Below are 23,563 nucleotides of genomic sequence, written 5' to 3' on the forward strand. Positions count from 1 at the left end.
TTCATTTGCTCAAGAAGCCTGAATAGAAATCTTTGTCGTGGATATATGATGAACTCTTTGTAAAAATGAGGAGTTTCTGAATCACTTCAACAATGCCTCACAAAGAGGCGAACTGATGGCAAAAATTCATAAAGAGATCGTAAAAACGATGAGAATTGACGGAACATTAGGTAAGGATTTCTGCGCTCTCAATTTGCATTACCATGAAAATCTACGGGGGATGGGGTGGGGTGTAAATCAGAAATTTCAAGCAAACTTTGGGAACGTCCCCACGATTTTATCAAACTTGAAAACGACCGATAACATGCCTGTTTAACTTCAGACAGTCCTCACATCCTCAGTCTTTGCTCCACGCAAAGATGAAAATTGATTTGCAGTCCATTTTCAGTGCTATTGATACATAAAGGGCAATTTGATAAACCAGACATTCAGACCCTGATTCTATAACTTGCACCTGGAATTTGGATGTGGAAAAAGCTAGGCACTGGCATTTTAGGTCAAGAAATCCCTGGCCTAATATACCAGCACCTAAGTTGTAGACCTTAGGTGCCATTAGGCATTATTTTACAAACGGTGCCTCCCTTGGTAGATGTCATTTTCAATGGCACCTGCCAAGGGAGGCATCATTTATAGAATCAGGTCCTCACTTTTAAGTGCACATTATGCATGTAAACATTTAGAATAATGACATTTGCACATATGTACACAAATGTCAATAGTCTGCCTGAGGGATATTCTGCAAAAATCTGCTAATCATACATAGGGCTCCTTTTACTAAGGTGTGCTATGCATTTTAGGGCATGCTAAATATTAGCGCATGCTCACCACGCACTAAATGCTAATCTGTGCATGTTAGTCTATGGACGCGTTAGCGGCAAGCGTGCGCTAATATTTAACATGCGCTAAAACGCATTGCGCACCTTAGTAAAACAGGGAGGTAGTGGATATTTCTACGGTAGGCATACACATGGGCGGACATAGGCATAGATTCTTCTTGCATAGTTAACTTACAGGCACTTTGGTTTCATTATAGCAAAGGGTCCTACCACACAATCTCAAAGTATATAAATGGAGGCACCTACTTATAGAACTGTACCCTTATATCTTGCTTATAAGAAAATACATTTCCTACTACTAAACCCAAATCAATTTTCTCATATATCGATTAATGTTATCCAAATCAATGAACTAAAGAACTGGGTGTCCATTTTATAATATACTGTAGATGTTCATTTGCTTCCACAAAGAAGCTCATGTCCCTTGTTTTGCCCTGTTCATAATTTGGATGTTTCAATTTATAAAATGTATGATCACGCCAGCACTTGGATGTCCATTTCTCAGGTATTTTAGAACAGGCCTTATGTCAGCAGATCCTGTTCTTATGTTCTTAAAGCATGAGAAATGGATATAGGATGTACAGACTTGGACAGCCATATTCTGAGTTGGACATCCTTTCTAAAAGTCCACTTGAAATTTTTCTGAGCATAAATCATGGGTTACTACTGGTAACAGGCATGCTCCATTAGCCACATACTGGCAACAATTCAAACATACTTACATGGATTTAACGCGGTTTGTTTTGGAGCGTGGTAGGCCTGCATTAGTAGCTCATAAGAAATTTTTGCAGTGCTCTTTTTTTCATAGTTAATGATTTTTTTTTCTGTACAATTAACATTTTGCTCAAAAATGAGAACATTTAGAGGGAGCTGACACCTTTTGAGGCCTCCCAGACCTTGTTGTACCTTTGGTCTTGAAATCTCCACGCTGAAAGTTTGCACACCACTTTTTCACTATGGAGTGTGATAGGCATTTGTCACTCAATGTTTGTATCATAAATTCACCTTTCTACATAATCACCCTGTTTTGTGATACATTTTCCCAGCATCCTACTAATGCCCTCTTACCAGTTCTCCCACCCTAACCATTTCCTGTGAAAATATGAAAGTGCAGATATATATTTGCACTAATATTATAGTCACTTTGGATTACACAAAACTATTTTGTTATGAAGATTCAGAATCCCTTGAGAAAAATTGAGGACAAATGAAATTATTTTTGTAGATAGATATTATCCTGTATTTCCTTTCATCAAGGTTTCTACCAAAACACTTAAAACATTAAAAAGAATGCTTTTTGAGGTATAGCTTTTACTGCACCTTAATTTCCTGTGGGAATGATTAACTTGCAATATCTCAGTACTATAGGTTAGTCACTCTCACAATGCAAGAATAATTCTGCTTATGATCCGCCTCACAAGCAGCTTTCGATACCATAGACCACAATCTTCTCCTTGAAAGATTGGAAGCCATCGGTATCTCAGATCAGGTTCTCCAGTGGTTTCTTTCCTATTTCAGAGACCGTACTTCCACAATCACATTTAATAATTCCACCTCAGAGAGCCACACTGTACACTATGGTATTCCACAAGGATTCATTCTATCACCCTTCCTGTTTAATATTTTTCTAGCTCTTCTGATGACTCTCTGCCAATCCATCGGGTTTAATGCTTTTGCCTATGCCGATGACATCCAACTTTTGCATCCATTAGACTCAGAAAATACTCATGACATCTTACTAATTAACAAGAAACTAGAGTAAATACATCAATGGCTAGATGTTAACAGATTGGCCCTAAATGTTGTAAAATCAAAGGTAATGCTTTTCCCATGGAAATACAATCCAAACTCTAATTTCTCCATTGCCCTCAAGGGTAACACACTAAAGACAGTCAACTCAATTAAAATCTTAGGAGTAATTTTCGATCAAAAGCTGTCATTTCCTGAGCATATTAGCAGTGTTGTTAAATCTACCTTTTTCAGACTACATCAAATAAGCTCTGTTTCGAAATTCTTAGAACATACATCTCTGATATTAGTACATTCCTTGGTGATTTCAAAAATTGATTACTGCAATGCCCTTTTTATGGGAATTGCCAAAAAAGAAATAAGACGTCTTCTAATTATTCAAAACTTTTCAATAAAACTTATCATGAAATCAAAAAAATGTGATCACGTCTTGCCGCTCCTCAAAAAAGCACACTGGCTTCCGGTTACTTACAGAATATCTTATAAAATATGTCTACTAACCTATAAATGCCTTCTTCACAAAACACCGGCTTTTATCGATAGGCTCCTAATTCCTTATGCCCATACAAGAATCCTTAGGTCTAACGATCAGCATTTACTTTCAGTTCCTTCTCTTAAGGTTATCAATACGTGCCGCCAATACATCTTCTCTGTAACAGCTCCACAACTAGGGAACTCTCTTCCCATTCATCTAAGGGAAGAACGCTTGCTAGATCGATTCAAGAGTAAGCTGAAATGCTTTCTTTTTAAAGATGCTTTCAACTGACAGTACTCTTGTCTTGATTCATTTCTTAGGGTCTGTCGTGAGACTTTATTTTTTGTTACCCTTCCTTTTGTCCTTTCCCTTTTTGTCTTATTTTCTTTAAAATATTGTATTTCTTTCCCTCTTTTCTCATTATGCTTAAGTCATGTCATGGTTAAATGTATATATTTGTCCCCCTGTAAGTAGTATGAATTTTAGCTATGTACATCGCTTTGAAGTTTGATTATGCAATTCATTAAATTTTAAATAAACTTGGAAACTAGCATAATCTCTCATTCCAAATCACTTAAACACCCTCCGCACATGAAAGAGGACACTCAATAGATATGGTTACAACAAATAATCCAGAACTATTTAGTGAATGGGAACTATGCTAAATAGTAGAAGAGCTCACAAAAAAACTACGGGAGGAAAAATCAGTGCACAGATGTTCTGGGAAAAGATGAGAGGAAAACTATAAGCAATTGAAACAAATGCCAAGAAAAACCATATGGAACTCTACAGAAACAACACTAAACTCTATGGCCCCACACTTTTGAGAGGTCTGCTTTTTTCACCATACGGAAACTGTCTCATTTGAAGAATATTCTGTCAAATTGGGATGTGAGACAGGTACTTCAAGCGCTAGTACTATCCCAGATAGATTACTGTAATGGTATCTATCTAGGTTTACCTCAAATACGTATTAAAGCGCTACAAATGATACTAAACTCAGCTGCCCGGCTACTAGCTGGAGTATCTCGATAAAAATACATCACACCTATTTTAAAAAGCTTGCATTGGTTGCCGATTCTGTTTTGTATCCAATTCAAAGTTTTGAAACATGTCCAACAAGGTGTTTATGACATCCTGCCAAATTATTTGGCAAAATGCCTAACATTATATACTCCGCCATGGACGCTGAGGTCACAGAATTGTTGGTTGTTAGACACATCAAAGGGGAATATTTTATGATATATACAGACCAAAAATTCATGTTTCTCTAAAGCTGGACCATTTATGTGGAATACATTGTCTGGTACCTTACGGTTTTATAGAAATCTACTGCAATTTAGAAAGTTGCTCAAGACCCATTTGTTTGTTCAAGCTTTTCTAAGCTAATATTCTGCTTCTTGAGTTAATATTTTACTTTCTGAATAACATCTTTTTGCAGGTTATTGGATTTGTGCTGCTTCATTGAAGTGATGTAGTGGATGAGCGGCTGAGATGTAATTTATGGGTTGAGATAATAATAATAATAATTTTATTTCTTGTATACCGCCCCACCAGCAGTTCTAGGTGGTTCACAAAAGACGAACTGAAACATTTCAGTTAAAAAATAAAATTTCAAAAAACGCAACTATTATAACTATTACATCCATCAGATAAAAAGTACATTTAAAATAGTGCCTAATAAAAAATACCTTCTTAGATATCAACATTCTTGTTTATCAAATAGGTGAGTTTTCAATAATCTTATAATCTTTGCTTATGTAGGAGATCTTTGTGTTGTGCAAGTCCTGAAATATGTATGTAATATTGTGAGCTGCCTTGAATATAGGTGGTTTAAAAATGTTTTAAATAAATAAAATAAAATACCAAGAATAGACAAAAAACATGGTACACAACAGATCTGAGAAACTAGAAAAGAGAATGCCGTAAACTGGAACAAGCTTGGAGGAAGTCACATGATCAATCATTAAAAGAGAAATGGAGGCAACTGCATACACAACACTCAAATCAAAACAACAAAAATGCAAATAGTACTCAAGAATGATTGGAAAGGATAAATCAGCTAAACCAAAATAAATTATTCAAAATTCTAACAAGCTTGACAGATTGCACATCATCGAATACACCAAACACAGATACCCAGTATCCAACACTCTAGCACTATATTTCTCAAAGATTGAGACAATATTCAAATTATTTGATAACTCCACACACAAGCAAGAAATAGATACTATACCTAATAACACTGCAGTTAGAATACCAATAGGCAAATTATAGACAACATTCAAAAATGTCACAGTAATCACTAACTAACTAAACCTTAGGTTTGTATACCGCGCCATCTCCGCAAGTGCAGAGCTCGGCACGGTTTACAGAGTTAAGAGAAAAGGAACTACAATAAGGGATAAAGGAGAGGGACTAAGAGGAAAGAGAGGGACAGAATACTGGAGAATGGGAGGTGATTAGATTTTTGCAAAGAGCCAAGTTTTCAAGTGTTTGCGGAAGGATTGGAAGGAGCTTGAGTTTCTGAGTGGGGATGAGAGGTTGTTCCAGAGTTCTGTGGTTCTAAAGGGGAGAGATGTTCCAAGTTTTCCTGCGAGGGATATACCTTTTATAGAGGGGAATGATAGTTTCAGTTTTTGGGAGGGTCTGGTGGAGTGTGGTTTTGAGGAATTCCAAAAGAGTGGGATAACGGAAGGGAGGACGCCATGTAGGATCTTGAAGGCTAAGCAGGCACATTTAAAGAGGACTCTGGAGTATACTGGGAGCCAGTGAAGCTTGGAGAGGAGTGGGGAGACATGATCGAACTTGCCTTTTGCGAAAATAAGCTTAGCCGCGGCGTTCTGAATTAGCTGAAGTCTATGGAGGTTTTTCTTAGTTAGGCTTATATAGATGGAATTGCAGTAATCCATTCTAGAGAGGACAGTAGATTGAACGAGGACGGTAAAGTGAGAATGATGAAAGCAGGATCTCACTTCCTCAACATATGAAGGAAAAAGAAGCATTTTTTTTATCAAAGAGTTGAGGTGATCATTGAAGGAGAGAGAGGAGTCTATGACGATGCCTAGGACTTTGCTTGAAAACTCAAGCTGAAGAGTGGGACCAGAAGGTAATGGGATGGAGGTGGGTAAATGATCTAATGTTGGGCCGAGCCAAAGTAGTTTTGTTTTGGACTCATTCAGTTTCATTTGTACAGATTGGGCCCAGGATTGGAGATTCGTAATACAGTGGATATGTTCTCAGCGAGGTTAGAGAGGTTCGAGTCGGTCTCGAGGAGGATGAGGATGTCATCGGCGTAGGTGTAGAGAATTTCTAGGGGGGATAGATGAAGGAGTTTCAGGGAGGACATGTAGATGTTGAAAAGGATAAGAGAGAGGGGGGAGCCTTGCGGGACTCCACATTTCGGTTTCCAGGGGGGGGGGATGAAGTACCATTTAAGTTAACGGTGTAGGAGCGGAAGTGTAGGAATTTCGAGAACCAATCTAGGACTGTGGAGCTTATGCCTATTTCGGAGAGTTGGAAGATAAGGATATCGTGATGGACGACGTCAAAAGCTGCGGAGAGGTCGAATTGTAGGAGAACAGCGAATTTGTTACGAGAATGGAGTTGTTGCACCTTAGAGATTAGTGAGGCCAGAAGGGATTCGGTGCTGAAGTTGGGTATGAAGCTGAATTGGTGGGGTAGGAGGATAGAGAATCTTTCTAGGTAGGATGAAAGTTGAGTGGATATGATGGATTCTAATAACTTGGTTAATAGTGGGATATTTGCTATTGGGCGGTAGTTTGATGGTATAGAGGGGTCAAGGTCGGCCTTTTTCAATAGAGGGGCCAATGAAATATGTCCCATGTCGGAGGAGAAGAGGCCCGATGTTAGGGCTGAGTTTATAAGTTCGGTGAGGGAAGCGATGGCCTGTGTAGAGGTGTTCTCGAATAGGTAGGAGGGGAAAGGGTCCAAGGTGCACTTGCAAGTTTTTAGTTTGAGGCAAAGTTTGGAGACTTGCGATTCAGAAACAAGTTCGAAGACGGTCCAGGATCTGTCGGCTGGAATGGGGGTGGAGACAGGTAAAGTAGGGTTGGGGTCAGTGGAGACCAGGGAGTTGTAGGAGACTGTGGGTGGGAAGGAGCGTCTTAGGGTATTAACCTTTTCAAAATGAAAACAACAGTGAACAGATTATCCAGAACAGGCTGCAAACTAGACCTATGTTCAGCTCATCTGTATCAAGATATGCCAGAAGATATACTTAACTGACTGAATAAACTAATCAACTACACACTAAAACAAGGCTAGTTCTCAAAGGAGTTTGGTGATATACTACTTACACCCATTCCAAAAGGAACAAATTAGAGAATGACACGGTGACAGACTTCATCACTGCGGGAAACCATCTCGTGTTATTCTTTAGTGTTTATATCATCCACAATCCTCTACACCAATATTATTCAATGCAAGGCTTGAGGGTCAGTAGTTGTGTCCATTCATACTCTGATTCTTTCCTCTCTCCTTAAAGAATGACATGGAGATAGTTTCCCACGGTTATCTGCAGAGACAGGAATGGTGATGAAACCTAGATTTGACCAGGCAACAAGCTACAGACCAGTAGCAAGCATACTATTTATATAAAACTGATAGAATTGCAGTAGTCTCCCAATTAAAAAATTATACCACATGCTAATTTTAATACATTTAATACATTTTTTATTAGTTTTCGGAGTCCAGATCCCCTTCCTCAAGTTAGGACTAGACACCTTAACAGAGATACACTGTACTGACTAGGGGGCGAGGAGGGGTAGGGATTTTGGCCTCTGAAAGCTAACTGAAAAAAGGATTAGTCCAATGGAATGGCATTTTCTTATGTTTCATTTTTGTTTTATTTCTGTTTATTAATTTGTAAAGTGGTGATTGTTATTTATCAGTTGTTTCAAATTTGCATCTGCTATCTTTATATTTTGCAGAGTATTAAGGGCCATGAGTCACGGTTTCTGTGGTATTTCACTGCATGCAGAGTAGAGAATAACACGGAGGATGTTACCCGTGGCTAGCCATGAGTAGCCGTGGGTAACCCACCAAAATGGTGGAGGGGGAAAGGTGCTCACCACAGGTACGGGGACAAGACCATCTACCGCCTCATGGAGTGGTGAATGTCCCCGCTGTTAAGGGAGGGAATGCGTACGGTCACTGATCGCACGTGGCTCCCTCCCTCCTTCCTACCTACCCAAATCTATCTATCTCCCTCCATCTTACCTTTGCGGCACATTTTAAGGTTTTAGACTTGTTGAAAGCCGCTGGAGCGCACCTGCAGTCACGTGTGTGTGTGAGCCGAAGCTTCTCCTCTGACGCAACTTCCAGTTGCGTCAGAGAAGCTTCCGCCCACACATGTATGCAACTGCATGGAAGCTCTGGCAGCTTTCAACAAGCTACTCAAACCTTAAAATGTGCCGTGATGGTAAGGGGGAGGGAAGGAGATGCACAGACCGCACGAGGGGTGCCGAAGGGCAGTGAGGTGGCGAGAGGGAAAGGTGGATGCTACAGGGACGGGGCAGTGAAGGGGATGGTGGAGACAGAGATGGGGTGGTGAAGGGGACGGCAGGGACGGGGTGGTAAAGGGAACAATGGTTCGGTGACGGGGCAGTGACGGGGACAGATTTTTCCCCATGTCATTCTCTAATATAGAGTCTAACTTCTTGGCGGCTCAGTTTAACTTTTGTCTACTTATTTTTATTTTGTGATTAATTATTCCATATTGGGCGAGGGTGTATTTGTGTTCTGTATGAATTAAAATTTCCTAAAAGAGAAGTCCATAAGCCATTATTGAGATAGCTTGGGAAAATTCTGTGATAATTTCTAGGATAAGCAGCATAGAATCTGTTTTGCTACTTGGGATCTTGGGACCTGGTTGGCCACTGTTGGAAATACGATACTCATCTTGATGGACCTTTGGTCTATCCCAGTATGGCAATTCTGATGTTCTTAAGGAACATACTGCTACCCTCCCCACATGGCTTCAGGAATATGCACAGCACAGAAACATGTCTAAGATTTGATACCTAGAGCAAAAGCCACACACTAAGCAGAGGAGAACAATTGCTGCTATTACAATTTGATGTCTCAGCAGCATTCGATACATCGCTCCTCATCAAAGTTGTCTCTACTCTAAAACTGTTAGGAGTTACTTTTGACAGTAAATTTTCTTATCATTTTCACATTAGCACGGTCGATCAGAAATGCTTCTATCGACTCAGGATGATACGTTCCCTTGCAAAGTTACTAGAACCAGCCTCTTTGAACACACTGATCCACTCTTTAGTAATTTCTTGCATAGACTACTGTAATGCCCTGTACAAAGGCATTACAAAAAAGGAAATTAGATGGCTTCAGATTGTACACAGCTATTAAGATCATTTATGGCGTAAAGAAATACGATCATGTTTCTCCTCTTCTAATCAGTGCACATTGGTTACCAGTCGAACATAGAAATAGTTACAAAATCTTACTTTTAACATTTACAACAAAATTAAACAATCAACCAGAGTTCATTAACAGACTTTTAATTCCTTATAATACTTTAAAATCTCTTTGTTCAATGTCTCAAAATCTTCTCGTCATACCTTCTTTAAAATTAATCAATACGTTGCGCTCCAATAATTTTGCTGTCACTGCCCCTTCTCTCTGGAATTTGCTGCCAAACCATTTGCGCAGTGAATCCAGAATAAAACAATTTAAAGCAAAATTAAAAACATTCTTGTTCCAGGATGCCTTTGAACTACAACTGTCCTCTTAAGGACAAAAAAATAAAATTAAAATTACTACTTTTTACCCTAACCTATTGTGTTTCCCCTTTTTTGTTTCACTTCTCTTTTACGATTGTAGTTCTTCCCCTTTTTTCCTATTGTTTGAAGTTGGTCTATATCAATGGTTCCCAACCCTGTCCTGGAGGACCACCAGACCAATCGGATTTTCAGGATAGCCCTAATGAATATGCATGGAGCAGATTTACATGCCTCTAACTTCCATTATATGCAAATCTCTCTCATGCATATTCATTAGGACTAGCCTGAAACCCCGATTGGCCTGGTGGTCCTCCAGGACAGGATTGGGAACCACTGGTCTATATGACTTATTAGTGTTTTATTAAGACACCTAGATTTTATCTAGTATCCCCAGTTTTAATATGTTTTTATGTAAATTTTATATTGTACACCGCTTAGAAACCTGATTAAGCGGTTTAAAAAAATCTTTTAATAAACTTGAAATTTGAAACTTGAAACAGTGAACCACAGCTATCTGAAATAGAAATTACCGGTCAAGTATTTCAATGCTTTCAAGGCTTCCTAACAAACAGAAGATATACAGTAATAAAAGATGGTTCCTTCTCAAACTACTCGACACCAACCATGCAGCATACCACAAGAATCACCCATTTTACCATTAATGTACAATATCTTCATGACTACCTCAAACTCAATAAATCTTGATCTAGAAGAATGGCTGTTCTACTACACAGATTATGTCTTTCTATTAGATCCCGCATTCCTGGACCTAGTAAAAATGGCTACCAAGCTAACCAGAACATTAGCCAAAGTACAAGAATGGGTGAAAAGAACTAAATATAGGAAAAACAAAATACTATGGCTAAGACTACATACGTATACACCTAATCCCACTAATTGTCAGTCTAGTAAACAGAGTCATGGCCTGCAATTGTCAGTCTAGTAAACAGAGTCATGGCCTGCAATAAAACCCCCTAAGACGGCTTCATAAAAGGGAAGGTGTATATTTTGTGCATAAATTCTAATTATTGTCAATTAATTATATTACATCAGAGGTTTCTATTCCGCCATTACCTTGCGGTTCAAGGCGGATTACAAAAGAGTTATAGAAGGTGGGTTACAAAAGATCACTGGTCCTTTCTAGTGAAGGTAAAGAGTAGATTAGGTAGAATCGGTGAGTCGGGAAGAAGATGGGAAGGAGGTATTAGTGGTGTTAAAACCTTTTCAGGGATTTCTTGAAGAGGATAGTCTTTATTTCTTTTCTGAACATCTTGTAGTCTGGGGTTGTTATCAGTAGATTGGAGCTTTGGTTATCTAGTTTTGCTGCTTGAGTGGCCAGGAGGCCATTGTATAGTTTTTTCCGATTAACTTCTTTGATTGGAGGGTAAGTGAGTGGAGTGTGTGTTTTTCTGTGTCTGGTTGAGGTAGATTGGATGAGACAATTGTTCAGGTAAGTTGGGATGTTTCTGTTTATGCCAATAATTCTGTTAATGCCAATAATTGATTGTTAGCACCCAATTATTAGCACTAATTGGTTCATTAATGCTGGTTTTTACAAAGATGTGGTAGAGGTTTCTATCACGAGCCAGCAAGGTGCATGCTCCGACACTCATAGAATTCCTATGAGCGTTGGAGCATTTACCTCGCCAGCCAGTGGTAGAAACCTCAAGGAAGGGAGAACGAGAGGGCACTCTCTAAAGTTAAAAGGGGATAGATCCCGTACAAACGTAAGGAAGTTCTTTTTCACCCAGAGAGTGGTGGAAAACTGGAACGCTCTTCCGGAGGCTGTCGTAGGTGAAAACACCCTCCAGGGATTCAAGACAAAGTTAGACGAGTTCCTGCGGAACTGAAACGTATGCAGGTAGGGCTGGTCTCAGTTAGGGCGCTGGTCTTTGACCTAGGGGCCACCGCGGAAGTGGACTGCTGGGCACGATGAACCACTGGTCTGACCCAGCAGTGGCAATTCTTAAGTTCTTATGTTCTTGTTAAAGGAGCCCTAAGAAATTAAATTGCAGACACAATTTGAGCATGCACTCACATTTCTGCACATAGTTTTGAGTGCTATATATGGAATTAGGGAATAATATTTAAATTAATATGCATATTGATATATTCAGTGCAACCTATATATAGGTGATAATCATATAAAGTTATTTTCACACTGGTGTGGTCTTATAAAATTCTAACTGGTATAAAAGACATGATTGCATGTACTTTGCTGGTATGCATGCACAGGAGTAGAATCTGGGCAATACATGCATATTTTTAATTTGCAAGTACTTGCATAGTATTAAAATATGCTAATCTAAGTGGGTACTTAAAAATTATAAAAGAACACAAGGTAGCAGCCCTAGCACAGAGCCATAAGTTACGCCACTCATCAATTTATCTTCTCTGAGTTCTGTTCTTTAACCAGCTTCTTCCCTTCTTAACATACTTCATTGTAAAAAGCACTGCCAATATTAAACAGTAATTAAATAGACATACTTAGATTTAGCTGGAAAATATGAAAATGAGAAGCTTTCCAGTCATCAGAAACTCACTTGAACTATTATGCGTATTATAGTTTCACTGACTGATTAATCCTATTATTCCTCTTTAAATTCAGAGAGTAATTCAACAAAACTGAACCACATTAATAATGTGAAAATCCCTGCAGTGTGCATATTTGAACCCTACAGGTATGCTACAGGCACATGAAATAGTGTTACAGAGGTTGATGGTGAATGTAATTTACTCTGGGCAGGGCAAAGTGACCAATGGGGTTCCTTGGGCCTTGATATTTTTTTCAGTGTATTAATGACATTGTAGAAAAACGTGCTGATAAAAAAAATAAACAACCAAAAACCTTAAAATCTATAAAATGTTGGGGGGGGGAGGGATAATGAAAGGGAATTTAAAGTAGAAGACAAGTCAAGGATCTGTAAAATGAGATTTGCCAGTGAATATTCAGCCAGCAGTGCTCAATATGTTTTTAACTCTGACCATTGCTGGCTCAACTAGACTCAGATATTCAATGCTGGCCCATCTCTAAGCACTGGCATTGAAATCTGGTTCAGATAGGAAAGCTGCTGACTGCCTGAACCTAAGCAGATCCCAGCTAAATATCTTCTAAGACCTGCATAAATGCATCTATCAGGTTTGATTTTTTTTCCTCCTTCCCCTTACCAATTCTGAACCCTGTTCATAGGCGCCAGCTCTGTGGGTCCTTGAGTATCCCCTAATATTCTTTCCAGCACTACTCAGAGTTGTAATCTTCTGGATGCAGGAGAAAGCAAGAAGAAAAGCTATGTTTTTTCAGCTACTGCTCCTTTCTTACTGCAGCCTAGTGGCCAGCTAAAAAATGTCTGGCCAATAAACTTCAGAGGAAAGCAAGAAGGAAGGTTAGTGTCTCCTGAGCTACTGGGCCTGCCTCCCCTGCAATTTATTGGCTGGCTAAAAAATATCTGACCAATGGGCTAATAGCAGGGCGCAGAGAAGAGCATCAGTGTAGATCAGACAGGCTTCATGCCTTTGGTGTACTATAGAGAGGAAGAGAAGTGCTGAGGGAGGTAATGGAAAATGAATGAGGACTTGATAGGCAGGGGAAGGAAAGAGAAGAAACAGGTACTGCTACATGGAAGACATCGGTTGTAAGGGGAAGAGAGGCTGAGGAAAGAGATACGGATTGTGAAAGGGAAAAGAGAGCTGAAATGAATAAAAGCTGGAGGAGGGAGAATGGGCTGTGATACAAAGATAAGTCCATTTCTTCCATCTATTTGCTGAAAAATCATTGTTTGTTAGAGCTTTCCTTTGTTAGCTTTTTTAATGATAGCTGTTCTGCAATTGTGTCTGTATGTGATGTTAAATTTATGATCGTATTTTTTGTAAACCGTATAATTTACGATATATAAATTTTTAAATAAATAAATAAGAAAATGGTATACACTTTCCCCTCCGCATTCACGGTGACAGGGGAATAACAAGTCAATGAATACAGAAAAAACGCAAATAACTTTTTGTATGTTATGTGCGGTTTTCTGTTCCAAAACCCTGGAAAATATGATAAAACCGCAAATAACTGACCTGTTCCTGTGAAGAAAGTGCAGCGGTTTTCTCTGTACAACGCTGCTCCCAGCGATTTTCTTTGATGTAATTTTGGAGGCGGAGCCTGCAAACAAAAAACCGCGAATAACCGAAACCGCAATTGGTGAAACCACGAATGCGGAGGGGGAAGTGTACTATAACTTGTACCAGAATATAGTATAGGACCCCACTATTTTCCCACATGGGAAAAACATTCCACTCAATAAAATACTACCCATGATCCTCCTAGAATGTTGTTTATATTATTCAATGCATAAAATGCAAAGAAGAGTGCTATATTGGGAAGACAGTACAGATGCTAATGACAGGAATGAACTCATACAGGCACCAAATCATAAGCTATAAAGCTAATATAGGTGACCTCTGTTTGGGTGAGCATCTTTCAAAACCTGGGCACAGCACCAATGACCTTATAGGCAGAATTACTAAAAGATAACTTTAAAACAATGCAGGAAAGCAAGACCCTCCTATTGTTTTTCCCTTGAATTGTTATCTTTTATCTTTAAATTGTAGTTCTTGCCCATTATCCTTTTGTTTCCACCTGTTATGGTTTTATATTTCCAAAAGTCTTTGTCGCCCCCTGTCTTCTTAAATTTGTATTTTAACTATTGTTTGCTTTTAGGGTTTTGTACACCGCCTAAAAGGCTGATTAGGCGGTATAAGAAATTTTAATTAAACTTGAAACTTGAAAATGATGAAATATTTTGACGCCCTCCAGACAGGACTAAACAAGGATCTGGGTTTCCTATCACATTATGTATCATAAGATTATGCTATTTTGTCATCTTCTGATAACCCATCCACCTCTCTCTCATTTCTCCATGCCACTCCTCCCCTACCTCTCCTTCAATACTGTAATTGGAATGCTTTTCATGTTTCATTATATTTTGAGTCATTTTTGCTCATAACTGACAGAAATAAAAAGGCTCCGCCTTAGAAATCTTGTCAAAAAAGGATTGTTAGTGCAATAAAAAAAAGATATCAGCTTATTTTCATTTCTTTTGTTTCATTTCTATTTATTAGCTTTACAGTGTTCTATTACGGCAACCAAACTACTTTTAAAAAAGTTATAAATAACATGTGGGAAGGTAAAATTATTGAATGAAAAGGAAATTCAATTATGAGATGTCATGATGTTTTGCAGCTACAAGAAGAAAAGTAGAAAGAAAGATGTGCATTTGATTAATATAAATAGAAAAATGTAATAAAAGAACATTTTCAGTTTGTGTATCTTTAAATGAAGCAAAGAGATGGAGGCAAACTGAATCAAACTCATTTGTTCCTTTTATTTTTGGCAATGATGTAGGTAGGTGTGAGGGAGAAGACAGTGTACTGTAGAACCACTCTGGAAAGGGGATAAAGCTGAAGCACAAAGTTGAAAATCTGACAAGTAACCAAACAAGCCTATCCTTGCCTCCCTTCTTCCAAATTCAAGGGTTGCTGCATTTATCAATAGCTCAGTGAAACAAAACCAGCAGAACCCTATGTTCTTGTTCCCATAGAAAAACAGAAACTGAAATGGATTGCTGCTTCACAATTTTACTTAGATGAAGTACAAAATGTATAAAAAAGAAAAAAAAGCAGAAATCATCCAAAGATCAAGACAGAGCTCTGTGAGACAGACAACAATGTATCTCAGAGGAAGAGAGGACTGAATTTAAAATACATCTCAGGTTCTCTAGTTCAAACAGCCAATGCAGACTACATAGGCACTACTTACAGAGACAAATAGCAAGGAAAGGGCTCCAACAGATAGGTAGACAAACATCTATACTATTACATAACTACTGCTTAAAATTTCTTAATTGTTAACTGATGTATGCAGCAAAGACATATATATATAAGAGACAAAGTAAAGACATAAGGTAGAGCTTTTCAGCTTTGAGAATTATGAAACACTGAGCCAGATAATACTTTTATTCTAATATTCATTCACATTATTTCTCAGATTCTCAAAATATTCAACCCCAAACTCCTGTCAGCTAGATCTTTATCAAAACACTGAGGGGCTCATAATCAAAAGAGAAAAAAACGTCCAAAAACCGGCCTAAGTTGGCACTTGGACGATCATAAGTCAAAAACGTCCAAGTGCTGATAATAAAATCGGGTTTTGGACGTATATAAAAACGACCTAGGCCTTCATAGTGCCGCTGAACGACCAAAGCTAAATGGGGCATTTCAGGAGGAGTGCCGAGGGCAGGACGTGGGCCGGCTTAGACTTACGTAGTCATACAGCTCAGGATCGACGGAACTTGGACGTTGTGACTTAGACCATGTAAAACATGGTCTAAGTCACAAAAACCCACCTAAAGTCACCAGATAAGCACTGCAAACACATAAAACAGACCCCCACACACTACCCCAGTGATCACCGACCCCCCCCACCCCCATAAAAATATTAATCACACCTTTAAAATTCAGCCTCCAGACCATCATCACTTGGCAGCCGGACATAAGAAAGCCTAGTTGTCCAGTGCAGAGGTGGCTTAAGCTGTCATAGGGGTGGTTTAGGGACTCATGCAGAGGAGGACCCATGCCCATAAGCCCCTGTAATCACTGCATTGATACTTAAACATGTGAACTCCCCTATACACCCCAAAACCCTTTTGTACTGGCATATAAGTGGCTCCTGCAGCCATAAGGGCTATTGGGGGTGGTAGATAAGTACGTCTAAGGGATTCTGGAGGTGGTTTGGGGGAGCTCACATGACCTATAAGGGAGCTGTAGTGTGATGAAGACATGGCACCCTTTTTGTGAAGTTCACAGCAGTGCCTTTTAAGGAACCCCACTATTTAGGTGCCATGTCTGGGTGTTCAGTACATCACTTTGCAGACCCCTCCCACGTCCAACAGGGCTTGTTCTAGGCATTTTTGACTTGGACGAAAAGTTGAACAAAAATGTGGTATAAAGATGGATGATTTAGCGGTTTGGATGATCAGATCAGCAGGAAGTATAGTTAGACGATTTTCGAAACAAAAAAATTTTGGCGTATTTTTCCAAAATGTGTCCTAAGCTATTTTTTACTTTGGACGACTTGCGACTTAGACGAAAATGAGCTTAGACGTCCCTTTCGATTATGTACCTCCACATAGCTAGAAATACTGCTTAATTCTACTGTCAATTAGTTAATTTAATACAGTGTCTCTCAAACTTTTTTAGCTCTGGCACATTAAACGGAGCAAATGTTTTTTGCGGCACATTATAATTGAAATTATAAAATTGCAAAACCAACAAAAAATTAAATTTGAGAGTTATTTATTTAAAGTTCTTTAAGCTATATATGAGTAATTGTAACAACAGTGAAATTAACCCCATCCTTTACTAACACATAGCATAGGTTTTAGCACCGGCAGTGACAGTAACTGCTCCGACGCTCATAGGAATTCTATGAGCGTCAGAGCAGTTACTGCTGCTGCTGGTGCTAAAAACCCATGCTACATATTATCAGAGCTGAAAATCCAAGTTTGCAAAGATAAGAAGATCCAAACGTTGACAAAGCCTTAATTGCTTTGTTGCTCAAGTTAGGATAATGACTACATAAAAAATAAAACTAAAATTTCTTGCCTTTAGTTTTCAAGAACCAATTGCATCAAAAAAATTATGCTTGTCTGGGCAGTTGTATTCTTACAAACACAGACACTCATAACATTAACAGACTTGCATATGCAACATACATGTCATCTATTCTAGTGTATATTTATGAAGGGATTTAAAAAAATAAATAAAAGTAAAATTCTGGAATCTCTCGGGGCACACCCGGAATCTCTTCAGGGCATACCACTGTGCCATGGCACAATTTGAGAGACACTGATTTAATAGAACTCAGAGAAAATAGCTGAATCAAACTTTTCTGATAAGAGCTCAATGCAGATTGATATGTGTGCTTTTGAAACTTAACTGGAAGATATTTTCAGAGTCCTGATATAGAAAGCTTTATAAACAATATACAGGGCTTTAAGACAGCTAATGCAATTCAGCTAAAACAGGTGTTACGTGATCAAACCTCTTGGTTCCTGTTACCAGTCTAATTGCTGTATTTTGAATCAATTGCAGCTTTTTCAAACTATTCTTTGTAAACCCTTGATAGAGTGAATTACAGTAGTCTAAATTATTGGTAATTAAAGCATAATCAAACTTTTACTAAGTTTAGTTTTGTAAGAAAAGTCTTCAACTGACAAATCTTTTCCAACTGAACAGCAGCTCTGATCTGTCTGTGAGGTGAGCTGAAAAGAATTATCACATTGAAATTCCAAAATAATAATCACAGCCGCTGCTGCCCTACCTCGCACCCCGCCGAGACTGCCTGCCCTGCTCCTGAAGAGGGCCCGCCGACATCGCCTCCTCCTGCATCTCCCGAACAACATCTTACTGCTGGGCCGGGCGTGTGAGCTTGCTCCGCCCCCCCCAAACTGCCGGGAGATCTAAAAACTTCCCTCATCGGCGCGTGGAGCCATTTTTTGCAGCCGCTGCTGCCCTACCTCACACCCCGCCGAGACTGCCTGCCCTGCTCCTGAAGAGGGCCTGCCGACATCGCCTCCTCCTGCATCTCCCGAACAACATCTTACTGCTGGGCCGGGCGTGTGAGCTTGCTCTGCCCCCCCAAAACTGCCGGGAGATCTAAAAACTTCCCTCAACGGCGCGTCGCCGTTCGGCGCGCCGGCGAAGGCGCACGGCAAAGGTGCGTGCCTTGCGCCTTAGCACGCGCCTTTGCGAAGCGGCCAAGCGGAGCCCAAAGCTACCTCTCCACCCTACACCACCCTCATCCAGCTCTCCAGATCTGACTCCTCAAAACCTGACCAGACAGCCTCGTGCCGACGATTGCTTCAAATTTCCAACCTGACCGGGATATTCCAGACCGACCTAACAGCTAAGTATTTGCATGACTACCTACTCTCACCAATCTGCATGCTTTGACAATCACTCTCTCCCCCTGCATGACTTCAACTTCACAACTGCATGCCCCAATCGCATGCCCTAACCAACCTAAACAACTCTTCACTGTCTTACCTGACCAGAGACAACCCACTCTCACTCCAGCTCTGATTCCTCCCAAACCAACCAAAGTCTCAGAAATCTTGACTACTCCATCACTGGACCATCCCTCCACCAGCTAGACCCATCAACCTCCGATCCTCTCCTACCAGCTACTGCAGAATCAATCTCCCTCAACTCCTTACATCTACCTCAACTCACCCCAGCTCCACCAATCTTCCCCTCCAACCCCAACTCAACCCTTCATCTCTCCCCATCCAAATTCTGCAAGGCCCAACATGCCTAATTTCACAGGAAAACTGCTAACTCTCCTCCTTCTCTATCTACTCAGCACAAGAAATTGGATCACCAGAACCTTAGCATTTGAACCCATCCCCACCTACCTCACCTGGAACAGAACCATCAAACCAGATAAACCACTTCTCCCCTCCAATACCCTCCATGACTACAAGGAATCAGGCCTATTCCCGATCACCGTAATCAACTCCACCCGACACTCTTCTAGACCTAGACCAACACAAAAAAGAAACAGGCTCCTAAAAAATCTACCAAGTACACAGTCCATCACTCCTCCGGAACACCTAACAATTTCAGGTGCCTACCTGAACATCCGCTCGGCTAGAAACAAAGCCCAACTGATCAAGGATTGGCTAGAAGAAACCCACCTCGACATCCTACTCCTCACCAAAACATGGCTAATCTCCGACCAGGACACCATCATCAGAGACCTACTCCCTCTAAACTACAAAATCATTCCATTATCAAGAAACTTTAGAAGAGGAGGCGGCCTAGCAATAATCCTCCGCGACCACTTCCAGTTCCAAACCCTCGATTCTAAACTGACCAACGCCCTGGAAATCCTCTCCTGCAAAATCTCCAAAGCTGACTGTAAAGACAACCTAACTATTACTCTATTCTACACCCCCCCAGCAAATGGAACCAAGCTAAAGAAGATTTCTACGAATACCTCCTCACAAATTCCATCTCGGGCACTCACAATTTTCTCGCTGGCGACGTCAATCTACACCTTGAACAGGAAGAAAATTCCAACGTGGCCGACCTCCTCTCCTTCCTAACATCCCTAGGTTTCTCTAAACCAACCCCTACAAAAACCCATGACAAAGGACATCACCTAGACCTGATCTCGTTCCTCCCCAATACCCCTTCAACCCCCAGCATTTGCCTCAAAGAAATAAACTGGTCCACCACCCCCTGGTCTGACCACCTCCGTTGCAATTTCAAATTACACTGGCTTAAAAAACAAACCAAAAAACAACCAAGAACCATCCACAAAGAAAAAACAAAATGGTCTAGAGGCCAACTTAACCCAGAAGAATTCTGGTCCCACTACAACCCAACATCCATCCCAGAACCTGACCCTAATTTCATCTCAGACTGGAACAATTTCAACAATAAGACCCTAAACGACATTGCTCCACTGAAACTTTGCAAGATAAAACACCGCTCCTCTGCTAAATGGTTTGATGCAGATCTACTTGCCCTCAAACGCGAAGTACGTAAACTGGAAAGAACCTGGTGCAAATCAGGCACAAACACTGACAGACACTCTTGGCGAATTAAAGTTACAGAATACAAAAAAATGATCAAAGAAAAGCGCCACAAGCACTACTCCCAATTTATCAACACCCCATCCCTAAACACCAATAAACTCTTCAGACTAGTCAACTCCTTACTTGACACCGTCCCACATAAAAGCTCCCCCACCCATCTACCACCCTCCCCAACAAACCTAGCGGACTACTTCGCCAACAAGATTCTCAACTTGAAAACAACGCTCACAACAACTAGCACTCACCCATATATCCAGCCACCCTCGCCAGAAAATGATGGCTCACCGGCTGACATGACCTGGTCTCACTTCAAAAACCCAGACTGGAACCTATTTCTCAAGCTATACTCAAAATATTCCAAATCCAACTGTCTACTAGATAACTGCCCTCCATCCATCATGAAAACTGTCCCCCTCCCCTTCAAAGCGGAACTCTTCAACTGGATCACCTTGTGCATGTCAACCGGCCACTTCCCACTGGAACTTGGACACATCCTCGTATCTCCAATAATCAAAAACCCCAAAGAATCTCCCTCTGTAACCTCCAACTACAGACCCATCGCCAATATTCCTCTCTTCCTAAAAATCATGGAAGGACTTGTCAATTACAATCTCACGTCTTACCTAGAGAAATTTAACATCCTTCACGACTCCCAGTCTGGATTCCGTACTAATTACAGTATGGAAACCGTTCTAGCCTCACTAACCAATCACCTCCTCCAACTATTCTCACGGGGAAACAGCGCACTGTTACTCCAGTTTGACCTCAGCAGTGCCTTCGACCTAGTAGACCATGACATTCTGATTAGTTGCCTCGACTCCATTGGCATTTCCGGACAAGTACTAACCTGGCTCACAGGCTTCCTAAAAAACCGAACCTACCAAGTCCATAATGACGGAACCTTCTCCCATACATGGAGCAACCCCTGCGGAGTCCCCCAAGGCTCCCCCCTATCCCCGTCACTATTCAATATCTACATGGCATCACTGGGACACATGTTATCGAACCGTAACCTGAAATCCTATATTTACGCAGATGACATTACAATCATCATACCCATCACCTCACTGTCACATGAGACAGAACTATACATCTCAACTGTCCTCACCATGGTAGAAAACTGGACCACACGCTTCAAACTGAAACTTAACCCAGAAAAAACTAAGTTCTTCCTTGCAAGTCCCAACCACAAACTATCGTCCACCACCCTGCAACTTAATGGTTTAACATATCCAATCAATTCCACTATAAAAATCCTCGGAGTCATCCTGGACCGATGCCTCACTTTAGAAGATCACACTAATACCCAGGTCAAAAAATGCTTTTCCACCCTCTGGAAACTCCATTCCATCAAACATTACTTTGATTTCCCCACCTTCAGTTTGCTGGTCCAATCCCTAATCCTAAACTCCCTGGATTACTGCAACATCATATATCTGGGCTCCTACAAGAAAACCATTAAACGACTACGACTTATCCAGAACACCGCCGTCCGCCTCATCTATGGGCTCAAAAAGTCAGACCATATTAGCCCTTTCTATAGAAAACTTCACTGGCTACCGTTCGAAGCAAGGATCATCTTCAAATTCGCCTGCCTCTGCTTCAAAACCCTAACTGGCTCAGCCCCGATATATCTGTCACACCACTTCGCCTTCCCAGGCTCTAACCGTACACCTGTTTGCCTACCCCACCCCAAAAGGATGCATCTACAAAAGATTTTTCGACAAGACCCTCTCTTTCCAAGCTGGCAAATGGAATGACTGCTTGTCCACTCTCATCTCTCTTGCCCCAACTTATCAATCCTTCAGGAAATCTCTCAAAACATACCTCTTTGATAAATTCCTCTAACCCCCGCCCCCCTACCAAACTAATAATCCCAACCTCGTCTCCCCCCCTTACCCTTACCCTCCCCCTCCCCGGTTGCACCCCCATGCAACAATTATTGGATCATTTTGTAATTGTTCACTGGTTTATACCAAATAATTGTTAATTATTCTCTGCACCTGCATTGCATAAATTGATCTGAACTGTTTTCTGATATGCTGTAACTTCGCTGTAAATGTACAGTCTCTTAACCTGTAAACCGCTTTGAACTGTTTTGTGGTATTGCGGTATACAAAAATAAAGTTATTATTATTATTATTATCTAATATGGGAAGTAACTTCTCTTGAATTTTTGATTTTAGTGTTAATGACTTATGCTTTTGAGTTAACTGCATAGATAATTTTTTTCAACATTTAAAATCAAATTATGATTCTGAAGCCATGATTTTGATCATCTTTCATAAAAATAGATAGCTAAATATCAAATATCAGGATTTGAAATATAAGAGTTAAACCAGCTATATAAGAAGAATGAAATCAAGTCTTATGTTTTGCAAATTATCAAGCAATCCTGGCTGTGGCGTAGTAAGGCTGTCCTGGGCCTAAACACTGAAGACACCAGGTGTGAGGGTCAGCAATAGAAAGTCAGCTGATGTAAAATTTGAATCTGGACCCCCTGGTTCTCAGTTCATTGCTCTATTGTGAACATAGAAACATTACAGCTGTTAAAGGCCAAATGGCCCATCCAGTCTGCCCATCCACAGCGTCCACTATCCTCTCCTTTCCCCAAGAGATTCTAAGTGCCTGAATAATACTTTCTTGAATTCAGTCACAGTCTTTGTCTTCATCACTTCTACTGGGAGACAATTCCATGCATCTACCACCCTTTTGGTAAAAAAAAAAAAAAATTTCCTTAGATTACTCCTGATCTATCACCACTTAACCTCATCCTATGCCCTCTCACTCTGGAATTTCCTTTCAATTGCCTCGTGTGTATTTATGCCACAAAGGTACTTAAATGTCTCTATCATAGCTCCCCTCTCCCACCTTTCCTCCAAAGTATACATATTGACATCTTTAAGGGCTCCTTTTACTAAGATGCGCTAGCGTTTTTAGCGCACACATAAAATTACCGCACGGTTTAGCGCACGATACGCTTCTAGAATAACACCAGCTCAATGCTGGTATTAAGTCTAGCGCATGCGTAAATTTAGCACGCGCTATTCTGTGCGTTAAGGCCCTAACGCACCTTAGTAAAAGGAG

The 23,563-nt window shown here is 40.4% G+C and overlaps 1 protein-coding gene across 8 annotated transcripts in view; it reads right to left on the reverse strand.

Moving 5' to 3' along the window:
- Positions 1 to 23,563, reverse strand: part of GRID1 (glutamate ionotropic receptor delta type subunit 1) — a 1,864,061-nt gene that overhangs the window by 81,851 nt on the left and 1,758,647 nt on the right. The window lies entirely within an intron of this gene.

Source organism: Geotrypetes seraphini, chromosome 4, assembly GCF_902459505.1.
Source record: "Geotrypetes seraphini chromosome 4, aGeoSer1.1, whole genome shotgun sequence".
Taxonomy (NCBI): domain Eukaryota; kingdom Metazoa; phylum Chordata; class Amphibia; order Gymnophiona; family Dermophiidae; genus Geotrypetes; species Geotrypetes seraphini.